At 26.4% G+C, this 22,501-nt stretch overlaps 1 protein-coding gene across 2 annotated transcripts in view; it reads left to right on the top strand.

The window, feature by feature from the left end:
* Positions 1 to 22,501, top strand: part of LOC142241343 (uncharacterized) — a 114,082-nt gene that overhangs the window by 10,826 nt on the left and 80,755 nt on the right. The window contains exon 2 of one of the 2 annotated variants that reach the window (XM_075313115.1): positions 5,147 to 5,508. The gene's annotated coding sequence lies outside the window, so the exon portion shown is untranslated. Of the gene's footprint in view, positions 1 to 5,146; positions 5,509 to 5,987; positions 6,009 to 22,501 lie in introns of those variants that run through there. The other variant, XM_075313103.1, reaches the window with a different exon arrangement.

The following is a 22,501-nucleotide window of genomic DNA, read 5'->3' as shown; positions in this document are numbered from 1 at the left end:
AAAATTTTGTCAATACTTCATTTCTATTATAAATTATTATTATAATAATTAAAATATTTTTTTCACTGTGTAGTTCACAAGTGGTTGACTATGACATAGTCATTGTAATATTGAGTCGTCACAGACTTTAAGTTACCTTGTAGGAGGTACGAGATAAGCAATAACCGCTTACTGAGTGGGTGCCACCATGCAAAGGTCCACTCACACTTCTTTCAAAAAATTGAATCGAACCGTTCTTTCAATGGATGTTCGAACATTAATCGAAAGTGCTTGAAATAATCAAATGTATTTCTAAATAATATTAGTTAAGTAAGTCTAATTGGAATGTTTAGTCATAGAATTTGAAAAAAAGCAAAGACGATTCGTGGGAATTTAGAGAGTTTCAGAAATCAGAAGTAAAACAAAATGGATACCAAGTTAATGACTAACATGGGGTAGCTGATTAATCCCCATCCAGACCCGAAACCTTTGCCGATAGATTCTTGATATTCTGCGCATACACAGAAAAAAATTTCACGAAAATTTTTTCCATTTAAAAATCATAAGACCAGCGACTTCCATAAAATAACGACAATTTACTGAAATTTTTGGAAAATGAGAATTTTCTGCTAAATTTGCATTTCGCACAAAAGAAATCATACATTTACTGCTCTCTCTTTCTCTCTCTCTCTCTCTCTAATAATAAGAGAGAAGTTCACCACTGTGGTATCAATAAACTGAATAGTCTAAGTGAGCCTGAAACATTGGGCTGCCACCATACCTAATCTAACCTCTCTCAAAAATCTTTAGTTTCAATTTAAGACAAAAGTTGTCTTTCAATTTTGCCCGTTTCACTTTGATCTTCAACAACAACAACGTTTTGCAATAGCTTAAGATTTTTATTTTGCCATATAAGGCAACCGGCTTCATCATGACTCACAGCTTATGTGACTGATATGCAGTTGGCAATTGTGATTAGATGACGTACGCACTCTGGGAGATGTTGTTCATTGGATGCCGTCATCTTTAAGCATTTCTATGACTACATAGGGTACTAGTACAGTGAGGCCTTTCAAACTTGTTCATTTTGCTGAGACGTTTGCTATATTATCACATTAAAAGTAACCTCTCATAAGTATACTCCTCCCAACCGTGAACAAAATTTAGGTGACCATGAGTGTCCACTTCTGAGAGGTTTCACTGTACAGTAACCAGTATGGAACATGTGTTAGATGTTCATCCTGAATGAATTCTGGCGCCAGTTGTGATCCATGTCGTTTGTCTATATCTCATATGGCAGATATCAAAGAAAAATGTGATGGCTTTTGTAAGAGTTAATCTTGGCGATAAATTCAATTAATGAGGGATTTTCTAAATTGAAAAGCACAATAGTGGTAGTAGAGTATTATCATTTGAAGGGTATTCAATCAATCATTTGTCTTCTTGCTGCTAAGTATTCGTATTTCATCTAAGATGGGATTAAATCTTCATGATTTTATTTGCAAGAAGCAGATGTTTCGCTCAGCCTAATTGAAATTTTAACTATAAAAGAAGAGCCGTTATCACTAGAGACTTGGGTACAGATATTGTTTAATGGGAGCCGCCGTGGTGCAATGGCTAGCATGCCCGCTAAATAGTCTAAGTGATCCTGCCACCTAACCTAACCTTAATCCCCAATAGAAAGCCAGAGAAATTACTTTGATGAATATTTATTTATTTATCCATCTAATGGAACAGAATTGTTTTTAAAAAATTATTATCACAATAGACTGTGCTATTTTGTATGCTTTCCAAATTTCCTATAGCAAAGAAATTTTGACAAAATTTCCTATAGCAAAAAAAATTTGACAAAATTTCTTATAGCAAAAAAATTTTGACAAAATTTCCTATAGCAACGAAATTTTGACAAAATTTCCTATAGCAAAGAAATTTTGACAAAATTTCCTATTGCAAAACAATTTTGACAAAATTTCCTATAGAAAAGAAATTTTGGCGAAATTTTCTATAGCAAAGAAATTTTTACGAAATTTCCTATAACAAAGAAATTATTGATAAAATTTCCAACTGCAAAGAAATTTTGACAAAATTTTCTATAACAAAGAAATTATAACAAAATTTCCTATAGCAAGGAAATTTTTAACAAATTGCCTATAGCAACGAAATATTGGCAAAATTTCCTGTAGCAAAGAAATTTTGACAAAATTTTCATATAACAAAGAAATTTTGACAAAATTTCCTATAGCAAACAAAATTTTACGAAATTTCCTATAGCGAAGAAATTTTTACGAAATTTCCTATAGCAAAGAAAATTTGGATAAAATTTCCTATAGCAATGAAATTTTGACAAAGTTTCCTATAGCAATAAAATTTTGACAAAATTTCCTATAGCGAAGAAATTTTTACGAAATTTCCTATAGCAAAGAAATTTTGACAAAATTTCCTATAGCGAAGAAATTTTTGATAAAATTTCCAACTGAAAAGAAATTCTGACCAAATTTTTTATAACAAAGAAATTATAAAAAAATTTCCTATAGCAAGGAAATTTTTAACAAATTTCCTATAGCAACGAAATATTGGCAAAATTTGCTGTAGCAAAGACATTTTTACGAAATTTCCTATAGCAAAGAAATTTTGACAAAATATCCTATAGCAAAGAAATTTTTACGAATTTTCCTATAGCAAAGAAAATTTGGATAAAATTTCCTATAGCAATGAGCTTTTGATAAAATTTCCTATAGCAATGAACTTTTGACAAAATTTCCTATAGCGAAAAATTTTTACGAAATTTCCTATAGCAAAGAAAATTTTTGATAAAATTTCCTATAGCAATGAAATTGTGACAAAATTTCCTATAGCAATAAAATTTTGACAAAATTTTCTATAGCAAAGAAATTTTGACAAAATTTCCTATAGCGAAGAAATTTTTGATAAAATTTCCAACTGCAAAGAAATTCTGACCAAATTTTTTATAACAAAGAAATTATAAAAAAAATTTCCTATAGCAAGGAAATTTTTAACAAATTTCCTATAGCAACGAAATATTGGCAAAATTTCCTGTAGCAAAGAAATTTTTACGAAATTTCCTATAGCAAAGAAATTTTGACAAAATATCCTATAGCAAAGAAATTTTTACGAATTTTCCTATAGCAAAGAAAATTTTGATAAAATTTCCTAAAGCAATGAACTTTTGATAAAATTTCCTATAGCAATGAACTTTTGACAAAATTTCCTATAGCAATAAAATTTTGACACAATTTCCTATAGCGAAGAAATTTTTACGAAATTTCCTATAGCAAAGAAAATTTTGATAAAATTTCCTATAGCAATGAAATTTTGACAAAACTTCCTATAGCGAAGAAATTTTTACGAAATTTCCTACAGCAAAGACATTTTGACAAAATTTCCTATAGCGAAGAAATTTTGACAAAATTTTCTATAACAAAGAAATTATAACAAAATTTTCTATAGAAAAGAAATTTTTACGAAATTTCCTATATCAAAGAAAATTTTGATAAAATTTCATATAGCAATGAAATTTTGACAAAATTTTCTATAGCAATAAAATTTTGACAAAATTTCCTAAGCGAAGAAATTTTTACAAAATTTTCTATAGCAATAAAATTTTGACAAAATTTCCTAAGCGAAGAAATTTTTACGAAATTTCCTAGAGCAAAGAAATTTTCACAAAATTTCCTATAGCGAAGAAATTTTGAAAACATTTTCTATAACAAAGAAATTATAACAAAATTTCCTATAGCAAAGAAATTTTTACGATTTCCTATAGCAATGAAATTTTGACAAAATTTCCTATAGGGAAGAAATTTTTACGAAATTTCCTATAGCAAAGAAATTTTGACAAAATTTCCTATAGCGGAGAAATTTTGACAATATTTTATTTTTATAGAAATTTTTGTCAAAGTTTTATTTCTATAGAAAATTTTGTCAAAATTTTATTCCTATAGAAATTTTTCTCAAAAATTTATTTCTAAAGAAAATTTTCTCAAAATTTTATTTCTATAGAAAATTTCTTAAATGAATGAAAGTTGAAGTACCTCTTAGTTGGAGAGAAATGTTTTGCAAAGTCGACCAAAACATCAAGAATTCTACCAATCTATTAAACAATAAAAATATACAAGTTTTGGTAGAATTCTACCAACTGTGGCAGCCGTGATGCAGACTCGTTGCCCAAATTTCTTTATTAAAGTTAGAACGGCATAGAATATGGCAACAAATTGATTTTTAAGTTTTGTTAATGGAGAATATTTTTTAGTAGTATTAACTCCAAAAGTATGTGAAACATTAGAATGTGTGCAAACGCAAACGCTAAATTTCTTTAAAGCTAGAACTGCATATTATGCGGCAACGAATTGGTTTTTGAATTTTGTAAATGGAAAATATTTGCTATTATCATTAACTTCAGAAAAATGTGAAACATTATAATGTGTGCATAAACACAAAAAAATTTTTTTCTGATTCAATGACGAAATTAATTGATCCAATTAATTTTTAATTGAAATGTCTTCAATCACAGAAATGATAGTATAAATTAAAAAATTAATTGAAGGTCAATTAAAGAGTTAATTGATCCAATTAAAAAATTAATTGATACTATTATTTTTCAATTAAAAAATTTGTTGAATCAATTAAATTTTTAATTGAATATTTTTTAAAATTTTTTTAAAACTCAATTAAAATTTTAATTGGAAAAATTTTCGTGAAATTTTTTTGTGTGTAACATTTAGGACTGCAAATATATGGAAAACGAATTGGTTTTTAAATTTAAAAAATGGATAATAAATTTTAGTATTATTAAAAAAAATGGATAATAAATTTTAGTAGTATTAACTTCAAAAATGTGTGAAACATTTTAATGTGGGCAGAGGATTTGGATAAATTTATTTTTTAAACTTAGAACTCTATGGCATTTCACACTATAAAGTACACAGAGGATGGAGGAAATTTCTTAGTGCACTATACAATCAACTTGGACAATTCTGTATTCTATATTTAAAATATTAAAAAAATATATTTAAAATATATATTAAATATGTGCAAAAAAATATATAAAAATATTTTTCATAATTATATATATTTATTTTTAATTTTATAAATTTTAAAAAATATATCACTTTTAACATGTATCAATTAATTTTTAATTTTGTTATAGTAAATTTTACACAGTTTCGTAAAATTAAATCAAAACAACGACTACTATACTCGAAAACCTAAAGAAAATCAATATCTAAAAATCGACGAATTCCTGAGGATTAAATATAAAACAAAATTCCCAGTACTAGTGATTCTTGCTTGAAAGCTTAATTTCTTAATTTTAACAAAGCAACATAAAATTCATTTCATATATCAACTCAAATTGGTATAAATATTTGTGTATGATAAATTGAAAATAAAAAACAAAATTGGCAAAACGAACAAGCATAAGAGGGGAAAAAAATCAAGTGGCCTTTGAGAAACCAGAACTGCTTTTTATATGTTAACAACAAAAATTATAAATCATCTATAAATTTTAAAGTGAGTTTAAGGAAAGTTTTATTTCGCTCTCTCTTCCCAAGAAAATAGCACCCTTTTCAAAACACCAATTTGGCTTTAATTGAAAATTTATTTTAATACATTTTTCAAAATTTTTTATTTGGTTTTAATATATCACTAACAGAAATCCTAAAACAATCACAAAATTTTAATTTTTATGCTTTTTTCTTATATTATCAAAAAAAAAAATCTTCCAAAAATAATAAAACATCACAAAAACGCACAACAATAAATAAAAATTCATAAATTTGCTGATTTAAACAACCAATTTATTTATAATAAATAAAAACCCAACGGTTTAAACGGATATTCGCCGTATTGTTGAAAATTGAAAACATCTCTACCACCCCTGGTCGTTGCTGTTGCCGTCTCTTATCCTGAAATTCTCAACTTTAACCTTCAAAACGTGACATTTATTTCAAACGTTCATTGACTTTGTTGCTGAACTGCCTGAATTTTCTTGTGACTTGCTGTATTGAAATGTAAGTATATTTTTTAAGCTTATATAGACATCCATACATTCATAGATAATCCTTTAAAGTCCTTTTGTCATTATCCTTAGGGTATATTGTTATTTATTTCCACCCTTAGTTTTTTGTAACAAAATCGATTTTTAAGCTCTTAGACAGAGAGACAAACAGACCGTCTTCAACGAAGAACACAATAACAATGTCATTTATTTCTACAAAATTCTTTTTTTATATCTTGAGTTTAACTGGGGATTTATTTAATCAATTTATCCTTAGAAAATATCTGTATCTTCCATAAAAAATACATTGATGGAACCTTCTTCTATTCGTTTTGGAAGAAAAGTTCCGCAATTAAAGTCAATCCCTATTAATGCCTAACAAATGTTCAATTAACGTCAAAAAAGGAGAAAATGAGAAGAAAGGAAAGTTTAGTTATCCTCCAAGCTAGGTCCTTAAATAGGAATCAAAAACTCGATTTTTTTTCAAAATTTCTTTGCAATAGGAAATTTTGTCAAAATTTCTTTGCTATAGGAAATTTTCTCAAAATTTCTTTGCTATAGGAAATCTTGTCAACATTTCTTTGTTATGGGAAATTTTGTCAAAATTTCTTTGTTATGGGAAATTTTGTCACAATTTCGTTGCAATAGAAAATTTTGTCAAAATTTCGTTGCAATAGGAAATTTTGTCAAACCTTCTTTGCTATAGGAAATTTTGTCAAAGTTTCTTGGCCATTGGAAATTTTGTCAAAGTTTCTTTGCCATAGGAAATTTTGCCAAAATTTCTTTGCAATAGCAAATTTTGTCAAAATTTCGTTGCAATAGCAAATTTGGTCAAAATATCGTTGCAATAGCAAATTTGGTCAAAATATCGTTGCAATAGCAAATTTTGTCAAAGTTTCTTGGCCATAATAAATTTTGTCAAAATTCCTTTACTATAGGAATTTTTTTCAAAATTTCTTTGCTATGGGAAATTTTGCCAAAATTTCGTTGCAATAGGAAATTTCATCAAAATATCTTTGCTATAGGAAATTTTGTAAACATTTCTATGCTATAGAAAATTTTGTCAAAATGTCTTTGCTATAGGAAATTTTGTAAAAATTTTTATGCTATAGGAAATTTTGTCAAAATTTCTTTACAGGAAATTTTGTCAAAAATTTCTTTATTGTAGGAAATTTCGTAAAAATTTCTTTGCTACAGGAAATTTAGTCAAAATATCTTTGTTATTGGAAATTTTGTCAAAATTTCTTTGCTATAGGAAATTTTGCCAATATTTCGTTGCAATAGGAAATTTATTAAAAATTTCCTTCCTATAGGAAATTTTGTTATAATTTCTTTGCTATAGGAAATTTTGTCAATATTTCTTTGCAGTTGGAAATTTTGTCGTAAAAATTTCTTTGCTATAGAAAATTTCTTTGCTATAGGAAATTTGGTCAAAATTGTTTTGCTATAGGAAATTTTGTCAAAATTTGTTTGCTATAGGAAATTTCATTGCAATAGGAATTTTTTTCAAAATTTCTTTGCAATAGGAAATTTTGTAAAAATTTCTTTGCTATAGGAAGTTTTGTCAAAATTTCTTTATTATAGGAAATTTTGTCTAAATTTCTTTGCTATATGAAATTTTGTTAAAAAATCTTTGCTATAGGAAATTTTGGCGAAGTTTCTGTGTAATTTTGTCAAAATTTCTTTGCTATGGGAAATTTTGTCATAATTTCTTTGCTATAGGAAATTTTGTAAAAATTTCTTTGCTATAGGAAATTTAGCCAAAATTTATTTGCTATAGAATTTTGTTAAATTTTCTTTGCCATAGAAAATATTGTCAAAATTTCTTTGCTATAGGAAATTTTGTACAAATTTCTTTGCTATAGGAAATTTTTTAAAAATTCTCCACTATAGGAAAGTTTGTCAAAATTTGCTTGCTATAAGAAATTTTGTAAAAATTTGCTTGCTATAGGAATTTTTGTAAAAATTTCTTTGCTGCAGGAAGTTCTGTCACAATTTCTTTGCTATAAGAAATTTTGTCAAACTTTCGTGGCTATTGGAAATTTTGTCAAAATTTATTTACTTTAGGAAATTTCGTAACAATTTCTTTCCTATAGGGAATTTTGTCAAAATTTCTTTGCTATAGGAAATTCTGTCAAAATTTCTTTGCAATAGGAAAATTTGTTAAAATTTCTTTGTATAGGAAGTTCTGTCACAATTTCTTTGCTATAGGAAATTCTGTCAAAATTTCTTTGCAATAGGAAATTCTGTCAAAATTTCTTTGCAATAGGAAATTTTGTCAAAACTTCTTTGCTGTAGGAAATTTGTCAAAATTTCTTTGCTATAAGATATTTTGTCAAAATTTCGTTGCTATAGGAAATTTTGTCAAAAATTTCCTTGCTACAGGAAATTTTGTCAATTTTTTTTTGCTTTAGGAAATTTTATCAAAATTTCTTTGCTTTACGCAATTTTGTCAAAACTTCTTTGCTATGGGAAATTTTGTCAAAATCTCTTTGCTATAGGAAATTCCGTCAAAATTTCTTTGCAATAGGAAAATTTGTTAAAATTTCTTTGCTATAGGAAATTGTGTCGAAATTTCTTTGCTATAGGAAGTTCTGTCACAAGTTCTTTGCTATAGGAAATTCTGTCAAAATTTCTTTGCAATAGGAAATTTTGTCAAAACTTCTTTGCTGTAGGAAATTTTGTCAAAATTTCTTTGCTATAAGATATTTTGTCAAAATTTCGTTGCTATAGGAAATTTTGTCAAAAATCCTTTCTACAGGAAATTTTGTCAAAATTTCTTTGATATGGGAAATTTTGTCAATTTTTTTTTTGCTTTAGGAAATTTTATCAAAATTTCTTTGTTTTACGCAATTTTGTCAAAACTTCTTTGCTATGGGAAATTTTGTCAAAATATCTTTGCTATAGGAAATTTTGTCAAACTTTCTATGCTATAGAAATTGTTGTCCAAAATTCTTTTTGTGAACATATTGTAAAAATTTCTTTGCTATAGAAAATTTCGTAAAATTTCTTTGCTATAGATTTTTTTTTTTTAATATTTGGTTGCTATAGAAAATTTTGTTAAAAAATTTCTTTATTATAAAAAATTTTGTCTAAATTTCTTTGCTATAGGAAATTTTGGCGAAGTTTCTGTGCCTTAGGTAATTTTGTCAAAATTTCTTTGCTATTGGAAATTTTGTCATAATTTCTTTGCTGTAGGAAGTTTTGTAAAAATTTCTTTGCTATAGGAAATTTTGTAAACATTTCTTTGCTATAGGAAATTCTGTTGAAATTTCTTTGCTATAGGAAATTTTGTCAAAATTTCTTTGCTTTGGGAAATTTTGTCAAAATTTCTTTGATATAGGAAATTTTGTAAAAATTTCTTTGCTATAGGAAATTTTGTAAAAATTTCTTTGCTATAGGAAATTCTGTTGAAATTTCTTTGCTATAGGAAATTTTTTAAAAATTTCTTTGCTATAGGAAATTTTGCCAAAAGTTCTATGCAACAAAATATAGGAAATTTCGTAAAAATTTCTGTGGAAATTATATAGGAAATGTTGTCAAAATTTCGTTGCTACAGGAAATTTGTGAAAATTTCGTTGCTATAGGAAATTTTGTCAAAATTGCGTTGCTATAGGAAATTTTGTCAAAATTTCTTTGCAATAGGAAATTTTGTCAAAATTTCGTTGCAATAGAATATTTTGTCAAAATTTCTTTGCTATAGGAAATTTTGTCAAAATTTCGTTGCAATAGGAAATTTTTTTCAACTCTCTGTGCCATAGGAAATTTTGTCACAATTTCTTTGCAATAAGAAATTTTATCAAAATTTCTTTGCTATAGGAAATTTTGCCAAAATTTCGTAAAAAATTCTGTGCTATTGGGAATTTCGCCCATATTTAATTTCTATAGGAAGTTTTGCCAAAATTTCTTTGTAAAAAGAAATTTTGTTAAAATTATCTCCACAATAGGAAATTTTTCCAAAATTTCTTTAGAATAAAAAATTTTTGTCAAAATAGAATTTTTTTTGTTTTTTTTTTCAAAATTTCTTTGCTATAGAAAATTTTGTCAATTTTTTGGAAATTTTGTCTACATTTCGTTGGAATAGGAAATTTTGTCAAAATTTGTTTGTTATTGAAAAATTTGTCAAAATTCTTTTGCTATAGGAAATTTTGACGAACTTTCTTTGCCATAAGAAATTTTGTCAAAATTTCTTTGCCTAGGAAATTTTGCAAAATTTCTTTGCTATTCTTGTCAAAATTTCATTTTCATAATTAATTTTGTTAAAACTTTAACTTTATCAAGTTTTGGTTAAAACACCTCCATTGGACACTAGAACAAAACTTAATAAATCACCTTTGTATCTCATACTACACCCACATATCTGTCTACAGGTATGTATCTATGGCCATTTAAGGTTCAATCACATTTGACCCGTACACTTAAAAAATCATATTCTCATTCACACTTACTTATTTTTGTGTGTATGTATATGTGATTAATTTTTTATAAGGAGTAAATATGGGAGTTAGAAAAAGGCGATACCAAAAAAAAATAGTTTTCGTGTCTTGTAATGTTTTATGACAATTAGGGAAGAGAATTCATTAATTTTTGAAGACGTGAATATAATTAAGTAAATTAGTATAAAAGAGTCGCAGCCCCTATTATTAAAAATGATTAAGATAACATAGCCGCAAAACATTGAAAGAAATTAATCATTAGAGTGATTTTTATGTGGACGAGTTTTGTAAAACTTTAGATTAGATTACACTCAAACATTTTTTTTCAAGAATCTAGACCTTCCTTAAAGATTTTGGAATTATTTCCTGGCTTCTTTTAAATAATATATATATTTTTTTTTGAGCTATCTAACTTTAAATCTATCCTCCATATTTTTTTTTATTTTTTTTTAATAAAGTTTATAAATTTTTAAATTTTTGTTTTGTAATTTAAAAAAAATTTGTCCTTAGCATTGAATTTGCAGAAAATATATAAACCACAATAAATATTTTCCTTACTTAAAAAAAATACTTAAAAACATTTTGAAAATTATTTCATGATCATGTTAATGCTTCCTTGCAGCAAATATCTACATTTTTCCCCATGTATTTAATTAATTTTCCCAATTGATTCCTGGAACGCTTTGAATATTCCCCCATAATTGGTTACAATTTACTTTCCTTTTAAGCAACCAAAAGCAGGTCGCATGACATCATCTAAAGAATGTGTTTTTTTCTGGCTGGTAGTTTGGCAGTTATTTTCATTGAATTTTATTTTCTAGGTCATTTGCAAAAGGGAAAACATACAATAATAAGCTAAGAAAGAAAAAGATATTTTCGCCTTTAACAGTCAAATGCATGCATCTTAAAGGATAAATAAAACTTTGATAAAACGTGAATGCCAGCAGAATCCATTAGAGAATAGGATTTCAATAAAGCTTCTTTATTATGAAAATAACAAACGGCAGGCATAAAGTTTAATAACTTTTCAGCATTTTCAATTACTTAAGACTTTGCGGGAATAGTCACAATGACTCCATTGAAATGAAAAAGTAAAAGTACAGAGAATTTGTTTGGTAAATTTGATTGGGCAATGGTTTTTGCTTTTCAAACGTTTCATTTCTATAGAAAATTTTCTAAAAATTTAATTTCTATGAAAATTTTGTCAAAATTGCTTTGCTATAGAAAATTTTGTCAAAATTTCTTTGCTATACCAAATATTGTTAAAATTATTTTCCTATAGAAAATTTTGTCAAAATTGCTTTCCTATAGACAATTTTGTCAAAATTTCTATGCTACAGGAAATTTTATGCAAATATCTTTGTTATGGGAAATTATGTCAAAATTTTAATCTCAATACTAAATTTTGACAAAATTTAATTTTTATATGAAATTTTTTCTTGCATAGAAAATTTTTTCAAAATTTCATTTTTTAGGAAATTTTTGCAAATATCTTTGATCTAGGAAGTTTTTGTCAAAATTTCCTTGCCATAGGAAATTTTTGTCAAAATTTCTTTGCTATAGGAAATTTTGTCAAAATTTATATGCTATTGGAAATTTTGTCAAAATGTCTATGCTATAGGAAATTTTGTCAAAATTTTGTTGTTATGGAAAATTTTGTCAAAAGTTAATTTCCATAGAAAATTTTGTCAACTTTTTATTTCAATAGGAAATTTTGTCAAAATTTCTTACCATAGTAAATTTTGTCAAAATTTCTATGCTATAGGAAATTTTGTCAAAATTTTGTTGTTATGGGAAATTTTGTCAAAAGTTAATTTCTATAGAAAATTTTGTCAAAATTTTATTTCTAGAGGAAATTTTGCCAACATTTCATTTCGATGGGAAATTCGTCAAAATTTCTTACCATAGTAGATTTTGTCAAAATGTCTTTGCTATAGAAATTTTGTCAACATTTCTTTGCTATAAAAAAGTTTGTCTAAATTTCTTTGCTGTAGAAAATTGTGTCCAAATTTCTTTGCTGTAGAAAATTGTGTCCAAATTTCTTTGCTATAGGAAATTTTGTCAAAATTTCTTAGCTATAGGAAATTTTGTCAAAAATTCTGTGTTATATGAAAATTTTGTCAAAATTTTGTTTCTTTAGGAAATTTTGTCAAAATTTTGTTTCTTTAGGAAATTTTGTCAAAATTTAATTTCCATAAAAAATGTTATCAAAATTTCATTTATATAGGAAATTTAGTCAAAATTTCATTTCTCTGAGATTTTGTCAAAATTTCGTTGTTATGGGAAATTTTGTAAGAAGTTCATTTCTATAAAAAATTTTGTCAGCATTTTATTTCAATAGGAAATTTTGCCAATATTTCATTTCGACAGGAAATTTTGTCAAAATTTCTTACCATAGTAAATTTTGTCAAAATTTCTTTTCTGTGGGAAATTGTGTCCGAATTTCTTTGCTATAGAAAATTTTGTCAAAATCTTAATTTCTAAACGAAATTTTGTCACAATTTCATTTCAATAGGGAATTTTGTGAAAATTTCATATCTATAGGAAATTTCGTTAAAATTTCTTACCACAGTAAATTGTGTCAAAATTTCTTTGCTATGGGAAATTGTGTCCAAATTTCTTTGCTATAGAAAATTTTATCAAAATTTCATTTCTATAGGAAATTTTGTAAAAATTTCATTTCTATAGGAAATTTTGTAAAAATTTCATCTCAATAGGAAATTTCGTCAAAATTTCATATCTATAGGAAATTTTGTCAAAATTTCTTAACATAGTAAATTTTGTCAAAATTGCTTTGCTATAGAAAATTTTGTCAAAATTTCATCTCGATACGAAATTTCGTCAAAATTTCTTAGCTTTAGGAAATTTTGGAAAAATTTCTTGACTATAAGAAATTTTGTCAAAAATTCTGTGTTATAGGAAATTTTATCAAAATTTTGTTTTTTTAGGAAATTTTGTCAAAATTTAATTTCCATAAAAAATTTTATCAAAATTTCATTTATATAGGAAATTTTGTCAAAACTTCATTTCTCTTGTCAAAATTTCACTGCTATAGAAAATTTTATCAATAGTTCTTTGCTCAAGAAAAGTTTGTCAAAATTTCTTTTCTATAAGAAAATTTTCAAAATTTAATTTCTATAGATAATTTTGTCAAAATTCCCTTGCTATAAGAAAATTCATTACTACTGAAAATTTTATCAAAATTTAATTTCCATAGAAAGTTCAAAATTTAATTTCTATAGGGAATTTTCCAAAATTTCATATCAATACGAAATTTTGTCAAAATTTCTTTGCTATCGAAAATTTTGTCAACATTTCATTTATATAGGGAATTTTGTTCAAATTTCTTGACTATAGAATTTTGTCAAAATTGCTTTGCTTTCGAAAATGGTGTCAAAATTGTTTTGCTATAGAAATTTCGTCAAAATTTGTTTCTATGCTATAAAAAAGTTTGTCAAAATTTCTTTGCTGTAGAAAATTGTGTCCAAATTTCTTTGCTATAGGAAATTTTGTCAAAAATTCTGTGTTATAGGAAATTTTGTCAACATTTTGTTTCTTTAGGAAATTTTGTCAAAATTTAACTTCCATAAAAAATGTTATCAAAATTTCATTTATATAGGAAATTTTGTCAAAATTTCATTTCTCTGGGAATTTTGTCAAAATTTCGTTGTTATGGGAAATTTTGTAAAAATTTTATTTCAATAGGAAATTTTGCCAGTATTTCATTTCGATAGGAAATTTCGTGAGAATTTCTTACCATAGTAAATTTTGTCAAAATTTATTTTCTTTGGGAAATTGTGTCCGAATTTCTTTGCTATAGAAAATTTTGTCAAAATCTTAATTTCTAAACGAAATTTTGTCAAAATTTCATTTCAATAGGAAATTTTGTGAAGATTTCATCTCTATCGGAAATTTCATCAAAATTTCTTGCCATAGGAAATTTTGTCAAAATTTCTTTGTCATAGGAAATTGTGTCCAAATTTCTTTGCTATAGAATATTTTGTCAAACTTTCATCTCTATAGGAAATTTCGTCAAAATTTCTTACCATAGTAAATTTTGTCAAAATTTCTTTGCTATAGAAAATTTTGTCAAAATTTCATCTCTATAGGAAATTTCGCCACAATTTCTTATCATTTTGTCAAAATTGCTTTGCTATCAAAAATTTTGTCAAAATTTCTTAACTATAGAAAATTTTGTCAAAAATTCTGTGTTATTGGAAATTTTGTCAAAATTTTGTTTTTTTAGGAAATTTTGTTAAAATTTAATTTCCATAAAAATGTTGTCAAAATTTCTTTGTCATATGAAATTGTGTCCAAATTTCTTTGCTATAGACAATTTTGTCAAAATTTCATTTCTATAGGAAATTTTGTGAAAATTTCATCTCTATAATAAATTTCGTCAAAATTTCTTACCATAGGAAATTTTGTCAAAATTGCTTTGCTATAGAAAATTTTGTTAAAATTTCATCTCTATAGGAAATTTCGCCAAAATTTCTTATCATATAATTTTGTAAATTTTGTCAAAATTGCTTTGCTATAAAAAATTTTGTCAAAATTTCTTAACTATAGGAAATTTTGTCAAAAATTCTGTGTTATAGGAAATTTTATCAAAATTTTGTTTTTTTTTAGTTTTAATTTTGTTAAAATTTAATTTCCATAAAAAATGTTGTCAAAATTTCTTTGCCATAGGAAATTGTGTCCAAATTTCGTTGCTATAGAAAATTTTGTCAAAATTTCATTTCTATAGAAAATTTTGTCAAAATTTCACCTCTATAGGAAATTTCGTCAAAATTTCTTATCATAGTAAATTTTGTCAAAATTTCTTTGCCATAGGAAATTGTGTCGAAATTTCTTTGCTATAGACAAGTTTGTCAAAATTTCTTAGCTATAGGAAATTTTGTAAAAAATTCTGTGTTATAGGAAATTTTGTCAAAATTTCATTTCTCTGGGAATTTTGTCAAATTTTCATTGCTATAGAAAATTTTATCAATAGTTCTTTGCTCAAAATTCCCTCAAAATTCATTACTACTGAAAATTTTACCAAAATTTCATTTCCATAGAAAATTTTGTCTAAATTTCATTTCTATAGGGAATTTTCCCAAATTTCATATCAATAGGAAATTTTGTCAAAATTTCTTTGCTAACGAAAATTTTGTCAACATTTCATTTTTATAAGAAATTTTGTCCAAAGTTCTTGACTATAGAACTTTGGCAAAATTGCTCTACTATCGAAAATTTTGTCAAAATTTCTTGCTTTAGAAAATGGTGTCAAAATTTTTTTGTTATAGAAATTTCGTCAAAATTTCTTTAATATAGGATATTTTGTCAAAATTTCTTAGCTATAGAAAATTTTGTCAATATTTCTATTCTATCGAAAATTTAGTCAGAATTTTATTTCTATAGAAAATTTTATTAAAATTTCCTTGCTATAGGAATTTTAATCAAATTTTTTTTACTATAAAAAATTTTTATCAAAATTTCACTTCCATAGAAACTTTTTGTCAAATATTCTTGACCATAGGAAATTTCGTGAAAAAAAAAAAACAATTTTCGAAGATTTTGTCAAAATTTCTATGCTATCAAAAATTTTGTCGATGTTTCTTGGCCATAGAAATTTATGTGAAAATTCCATTTTTATGGGAAATTTTTTCAAATTTTCTTTGCTTTCGAAAATTTGATCAACATTTCTTTGCTATCGAAAATTTTGTCAAAATTTTTTTACTATAAAAAAATTTTAGCAAAATTTCACTTCCATCGAAAATTTTTGTCAAAAATTCTTGACTATAGGAAATTTCGTGAAAAAAAAATTTCGAAGATTTTGTCAAAATTTCTATGCTATAAAATAGTTTGTCGAAGTTTCTGGGCCATAGAAATTTATGTCAAAATTCCATTTCTATGGGAAATTTTGTCAAATTTTCTTTGCTTTCGAAAATTTGGTCAACATTTCTTTGCTATCGAAAATGTTGTCAACATTTCTTTGTTATAGGAAATTTTGCCTCGCATGGCTAACATATATGGCTTTCGTTGACCATTCATCATCCTATTAGCCTTCTTTGGTAGAATGATTTTACAGGTTGCTCGAGTTTCATCAAAATAATCCAGTTGCCCTAGAAATGCAAGTTATTTCCTAGACTCTGTAGAATGCGAAAATTATTCAGTCTGTCTGTATGATAGTAACTGATCTATACCTTCAAAATATAACCAGTCCCATGGCAGTTTCAATATTAATCGTCACCGTTTATTATAATCGACCGGTAGTAGTTAATTTTCTATCCAGAGTCATCTTTCATGGCTTTTTAGTTGGTTATGCCTGGTTTGAGATGTGGCCTTCGTGTAATAGCATTACAGTGGTGATGCGAATGTTCATTTTGCAATTCCATAAAACCTGTTGTAAATTTATACAATGATGATGGTGCGGAAGATATTGAATAAGTCAATATTTGAAGAGTGGAGCATTTAGTGAAAATAGCGGATTTTTTCGTTTTTTGAAAATTCAAATAGACACTGATTTTGATGAAGGAAATGAAAACTCTTATAACCCATTCAAATTAGGCTCTATACTACTCTACTAAAAGTGGATTTTGGAAGTGTAACTTGACTGAATTATAAGCATTAGGTTCATCATATGTGTTAAGTAGTTACTCAAATATTTTCTCAACCTCATCACTTTTCAGTCATGGTATCATTTCTTCCAATCTTCCATATTCTGCGCATTATCTATGATCAAGTTTTTCTGGGAAAATGTAGAGCAAATTGCATCACACCTTGTATTAAATTCTATTGTGCAAATATTAACATGTCCTTTAGAGCTCTTCATGGACTCCTCTGTTATTGTTTTTTTTTCAATTCAACACTAGAGTATACAGTATGGAGAAATGCATGATTAGAAATGTTCACTACAAATACTTAGTAGCATCGCATAATGCAAAAGTGACACTTTTTTTAATGTGCCCCTAGATTCCTTACTTTATAATTTTTTTTTTTTTTACTAATTTACATAAAAAATTTTGTCAAAATGTCTTTGCCATAGGAAATTTTGTCAAAATTTCTTTGCCATAGGAAATTGTGTCCAAATTTCTTTGCTATAGAAAATTTTGCCAAAATTTCATTTTTATAGGAAATTTTTCTTAACTATAGGAAATTTTGTCAAAAATTCTGTGTTATTGGAAATTTTGTCAAAATTTTGTTTTTTAGGAAATTTTGTCAAATTTAAATTCCATAAAAATGTTGTCAAAATTTCTTTGCCATATGAAATTGTGTTCAAATTTCATTACTAAAAAAAATTTTGTCGAAATTTAATTTCTATAGGAAATTTTGTGAAAATTGCATCTCTATAATAATTTTTTTTTTTACTAATTTTTTCCCATGCTGTGCCACTTTTAAATTGATTTTATTCATTATTTTTCCAAAACGGACACTGGAACCGCCTAAAAGTATGCAAAGAAAATTTTTCTGTAGTAGGTAAAATTATCAATGTGAAATTCTCTAATTTTCTCCATTCCATATTCGCCCACCAATCCATCCGGTACATTCTATTAAACAAAGTTAAACTCTTTCCGTTTCATTATTCTACGATGCCATTCATTTTAAGAGGGTAATACATTTTTGCTATGCCATGACGCCATAACTACATAAAAGGATTCTTGCACATCCTTCATGCTTTCTTTCCATCTACATGTATAACAGAAATTGCACAACCATTCATGGCCATTACTTTTATTATGACTCTGATGGTAGGGATTTTAAGCACAAACAAAAACATGACACGTTTCGCTAAAAAACAATAGACGTCGTCCTGATAAACAAAGTTGCAGTTTAGTTTCATTTTATCTTTTATGTCTTCTTCGTAACTTTTGCTTTGTGTTGAAATTTCGTTGGAATTATATTTCCTCTATAGCAACTGTGAAATGCGTGTCCTGCGCATTGATAACATTTTTCTGGAGGTTACGGATGGGGTGTGGTGTGGGGTGGGCTGGGGTATGATTTTGTGCATTTAAAGAACAAAACAAAATCAAGGAAAAGTCATGACATACATACTCTCGTCAATAAAAATCAAGCAAACTAAATGGAGTGTAAATTCAAGACAAATATTCGATGTAAAAAAATACAGTGGCTCACATAACAATTGAACAAAATTAAATTAAATTTATAAAAAAAAAAAATTAAAAATGGAAGTTATGATAATGAAATAATTAAATATAAATTAAATTAAATTTTTTAAAAATTTAATTTTTTTTATATTTAATTAAATCATAATGGACTTCCATCATATGGGCCATTCCAAACTGTGTGCCATACACACACAAAAATTTTTTTTTCTGATTCAATCACGAAATTAATTGATCCAATTGAAATGTCTTCAATCACAGAAATGATAGTATCAATTAAAAAATTAATTGACAGCCAATTGAAAAATTAATTGATCCAATTAAAAAATTAATTAATACTATTAATTTGTGTGATTGATTATTGTTTCAATTAAAAACTTTGTTGAATTAATTAAATTTTTAATTGAATATTTTTTAAAGCTCAATTAAGATTTTAATTGGAAAAATTTTCGTGAAATTTTTTTCTGTGCAGTGTCAGTCATGGCCTGCAGATACGGTTTCTATACCCTCCACCATAGGATGGGGGTGTATATTAACTTTGTCATTCCGTTTGTAACACATCGAAATATTGATCTAAGACCCCATAAAGTATATATATTCTGGGTCGTGGTGAAATTCTGAGTCGATCTGAGCATGTCCGTCCGTCTGTTGAAATCACGCTAACTTCCGAACGAAACAAGCTATCGACTTGAAACTTGGCACAAGTAGTTGTTATTGATGTAGGTCGGATGGTATTGTAAATGGGCCATATCGGTCCACTTTTACGTATAGCCACCATATAAACGGACCCCCAAATTTGGCTTGCGAGGCCTCTAAGAGAAACAAATTTCATCCGATCCGGCTGAAATTGGTACATGGTGTTAGTATATGGTCTCTAACAACCATGCAAAAATTGGTCCACATCGGTCCATAATTATATATAGCCCCCATATAAACCGATCCCCCGATTTGGCTTTCGGAGCCTCTAAGAGAAACAAATTTCATCCGATCCGGCTGAAATTTGGTACATGGTGTTGGTATATGGTCTCTAACAACCATGCAAAAATTGATCCACATCGGTCCATAATTATATATAGCCCCCATATAAACCGATCCCCCGATTTGGCTTTCGGAGCCTCTAAGAGAAACAAATTTCATCCGATCCGGCTGAAATTGGTACATGGTGTTAGTATATGGTCTCTAACAACCATGCAAAAATTGGTCCATATCGGTCCATAATTATATATAGCCCCCATATAAACCGATCACCATATTTGACCTCCGGAGCCTCTTGGAAGACCAAAATTCATTTGATTCAGTTGAAATTTGGTACGTGATGTTAATATATGGCCTCAAACACCCATGCAAAAATTGGTCGATATCGGGCCATAATTATATATAACCCCACACAGAAAAAAATTTCACGAAAATTTTTCCAATTAAAATCTTAATTGATTTTTAAAAAATATTCAATTAAAAATTTAATTGATTCAACAAATTTTTTAATTGAAACAAAAATCAATCACACAAATTAATAGTATCAATTAATTTTTTAATTGGATCAATTATTTTTTAATTGACTGTCAATTAATTTTTTAATTGATACTATCATTTTCGTGATTGAAGACATTTCAATTAAAAAATTAATTGGATCAATTAATTTCGTGATTGAATCAGAAAAATTTTTTTTTTGTGCATATAAACCGATCCCCAGATTTGACCTCCGGAGCATCTTGGAAGAGCAAAATTCTTCCCATTCGGTTGAAATTTGGTACATGGTGTTGGTATATGGTCTCTAACAACCATGCAAAAATTGATCCACATCGGTCCATAATTATATATAGCCCCCATATAAACCGATCCCCCGATTTGGCTTTCGGAGCCTCTAAGAGAAACAAATTTCATCCGATCCGGCTGAAATTTGGTACATAGTGTTAGTATATGGTCTCTAACAACCATGCAAAAATTGGTCCATATCGGTCCATAATTATATATAGCCCCCATATAAACCGATCACCAGATTTTACCTCCGGAGCCTCTTGGAAGACCAAAATTCATCTGAATCAGTTGAAATTTGGTACGTGATGCTAATATATGGCCTCAAACACCCATGCAAAAATTGGTCGATATCGGGCCATAATTATATATAACCCCATATAAACCGATCCCCAGATTTGACCTCCGGAGCCTCTTCGAAGACCAAAATTCATCTGATTCAGTTGAAATTTGGTACGTGATGTTAATGTATGGCCTCAAACACCCATGCAAAAATTGGTCGATATCGGTCCATAATTATATATATAAACCGATCGCCAGATTTGACCTCCGGTGCCTTTTGGAGAAGCAAAATTCATCCGATCTGGTTGAAATTTGGTACGTAGTGGTAGTATATGATATTTAACAATCATGCCAAAAGTGGTCCATATCAGTCTATAATCATTTATAGCCCCCATATAAACCGATCCCGAGATTTGGTTTTGGAGCCTCTTGGAGGAGCAAATTTCATCCGAGTGAGTTGAAACTTGTGGATGACAGTCTTTCGTAGAAGTTTCTACGCAATCCATGGTGGAGGGTACATAAAATTCGGCCTGGCCGAACTTACGGCCGTATATACTTGTTTGATTTAATTTAAATTAAATTATTTACTCAATATAATTAAACTTAATTTAAATACAGAATTTGGATCTTCTATGAATTCACATAATATAATAAATAAAGAAAAAATATCTGATGTCTAAAAACAATTAGAAAAGGTCGAATCAAAAATAAAAATAAAGAAAAAATATGTTTTTTTTTTTTTCAATGTAATAGGTTAAATTATTTTTTTTAATTACTTTAATAATAATACGGTTAAAGTCAAAGAGTTGTATATGTTTTAATTTTGTTTGTGTAGGTTAAATTAATTTATTTTCTTTATTTTTTATTAAATACCACATTTTAATTTGTTTTTAATAAAATTTAATCAATTCAATTTAATTTAAAGTTTAAATTAAAATAATAAAAATAAATAAAATAAGTTTAATAAAGTTTAAATTAAAATAATATGAATGAATGTATTACTTAGTTCAAACTCAACTTAATTTAACTATATTTATTGAATTTTCTATGAATCCACATAATATGATATGATAAAACAAAATTTATTTATTTCAAAGAAATAGGTTCAATTTAATTTTTGTAAAATCACTTTTATAATAGTTCGGTTAAATTCAAAGAGTTGCATATTTTTTAATTTTGTTTATTTATGGTAAATTAATTTATTTTCTTTACTTTTTATTAAATGCCATATTTTAATTTGTTTTTAATAAAATTCAATCAATTAACTTTAATTAAAGTTTAAATTAAAATAATAAAAATAAATAAATAAAATAAATTTAATAAAGTTTAAATTGAAATAATTTGAATGAATGAATTACTTAGTTCAAACTCAACTTAATTTAAATATGTTTATTGAATTTTCTATGAATCTACATAATATGATACGATAAAACAACATTTATTTATGTCAAAGAAATAGGTTCAATTTAATTTTTGTAAAATTACTTTTATAATAGTTCGGTTAAATTCAAAGAGTTGTATATTTTTAATTTTGTTTATTTACGTTAAATTAATTTATTTTCTTTATTTTTTATTAAATGTCATATTTTAATTTGTTTTTAATAAAATTTAATCAATAATAAAAATAATTAAATAAAATAAATTTAATAAAGTTTAAATTAAAATAATTTGAATGAATGAATTACTTAGTTCAAATTCAACTTAATTTAACTATATTTATTGAATTTTCTATGAATCCACATAATATGATATGATAAAACAAAATTTATTTATTTCAAAGAAATAGGTTAAATTTATTTTTTTGAATTACTTTAATAATAGTTCGGTTAAATTCAAAGAGTTGTAATTTTTTAATTTTGTTTATTTAGGTTAAATTAATTTATTTTCTTAAATTTTTATTAAATACCATATTTTAATTTATTTTT

The sequence above is a fragment of the Haematobia irritans genome, chromosome 5 (assembly GCF_050003625.1).
Source record: "Haematobia irritans isolate KBUSLIRL chromosome 5, ASM5000362v1, whole genome shotgun sequence".
Classification (NCBI taxonomy): domain Eukaryota; kingdom Metazoa; phylum Arthropoda; class Insecta; order Diptera; family Muscidae; genus Haematobia; species Haematobia irritans.
The sequence above is the reverse complement of the archived record's forward strand: the minus strand, read 5'-3'. Positions and strand labels throughout refer to the sequence as shown.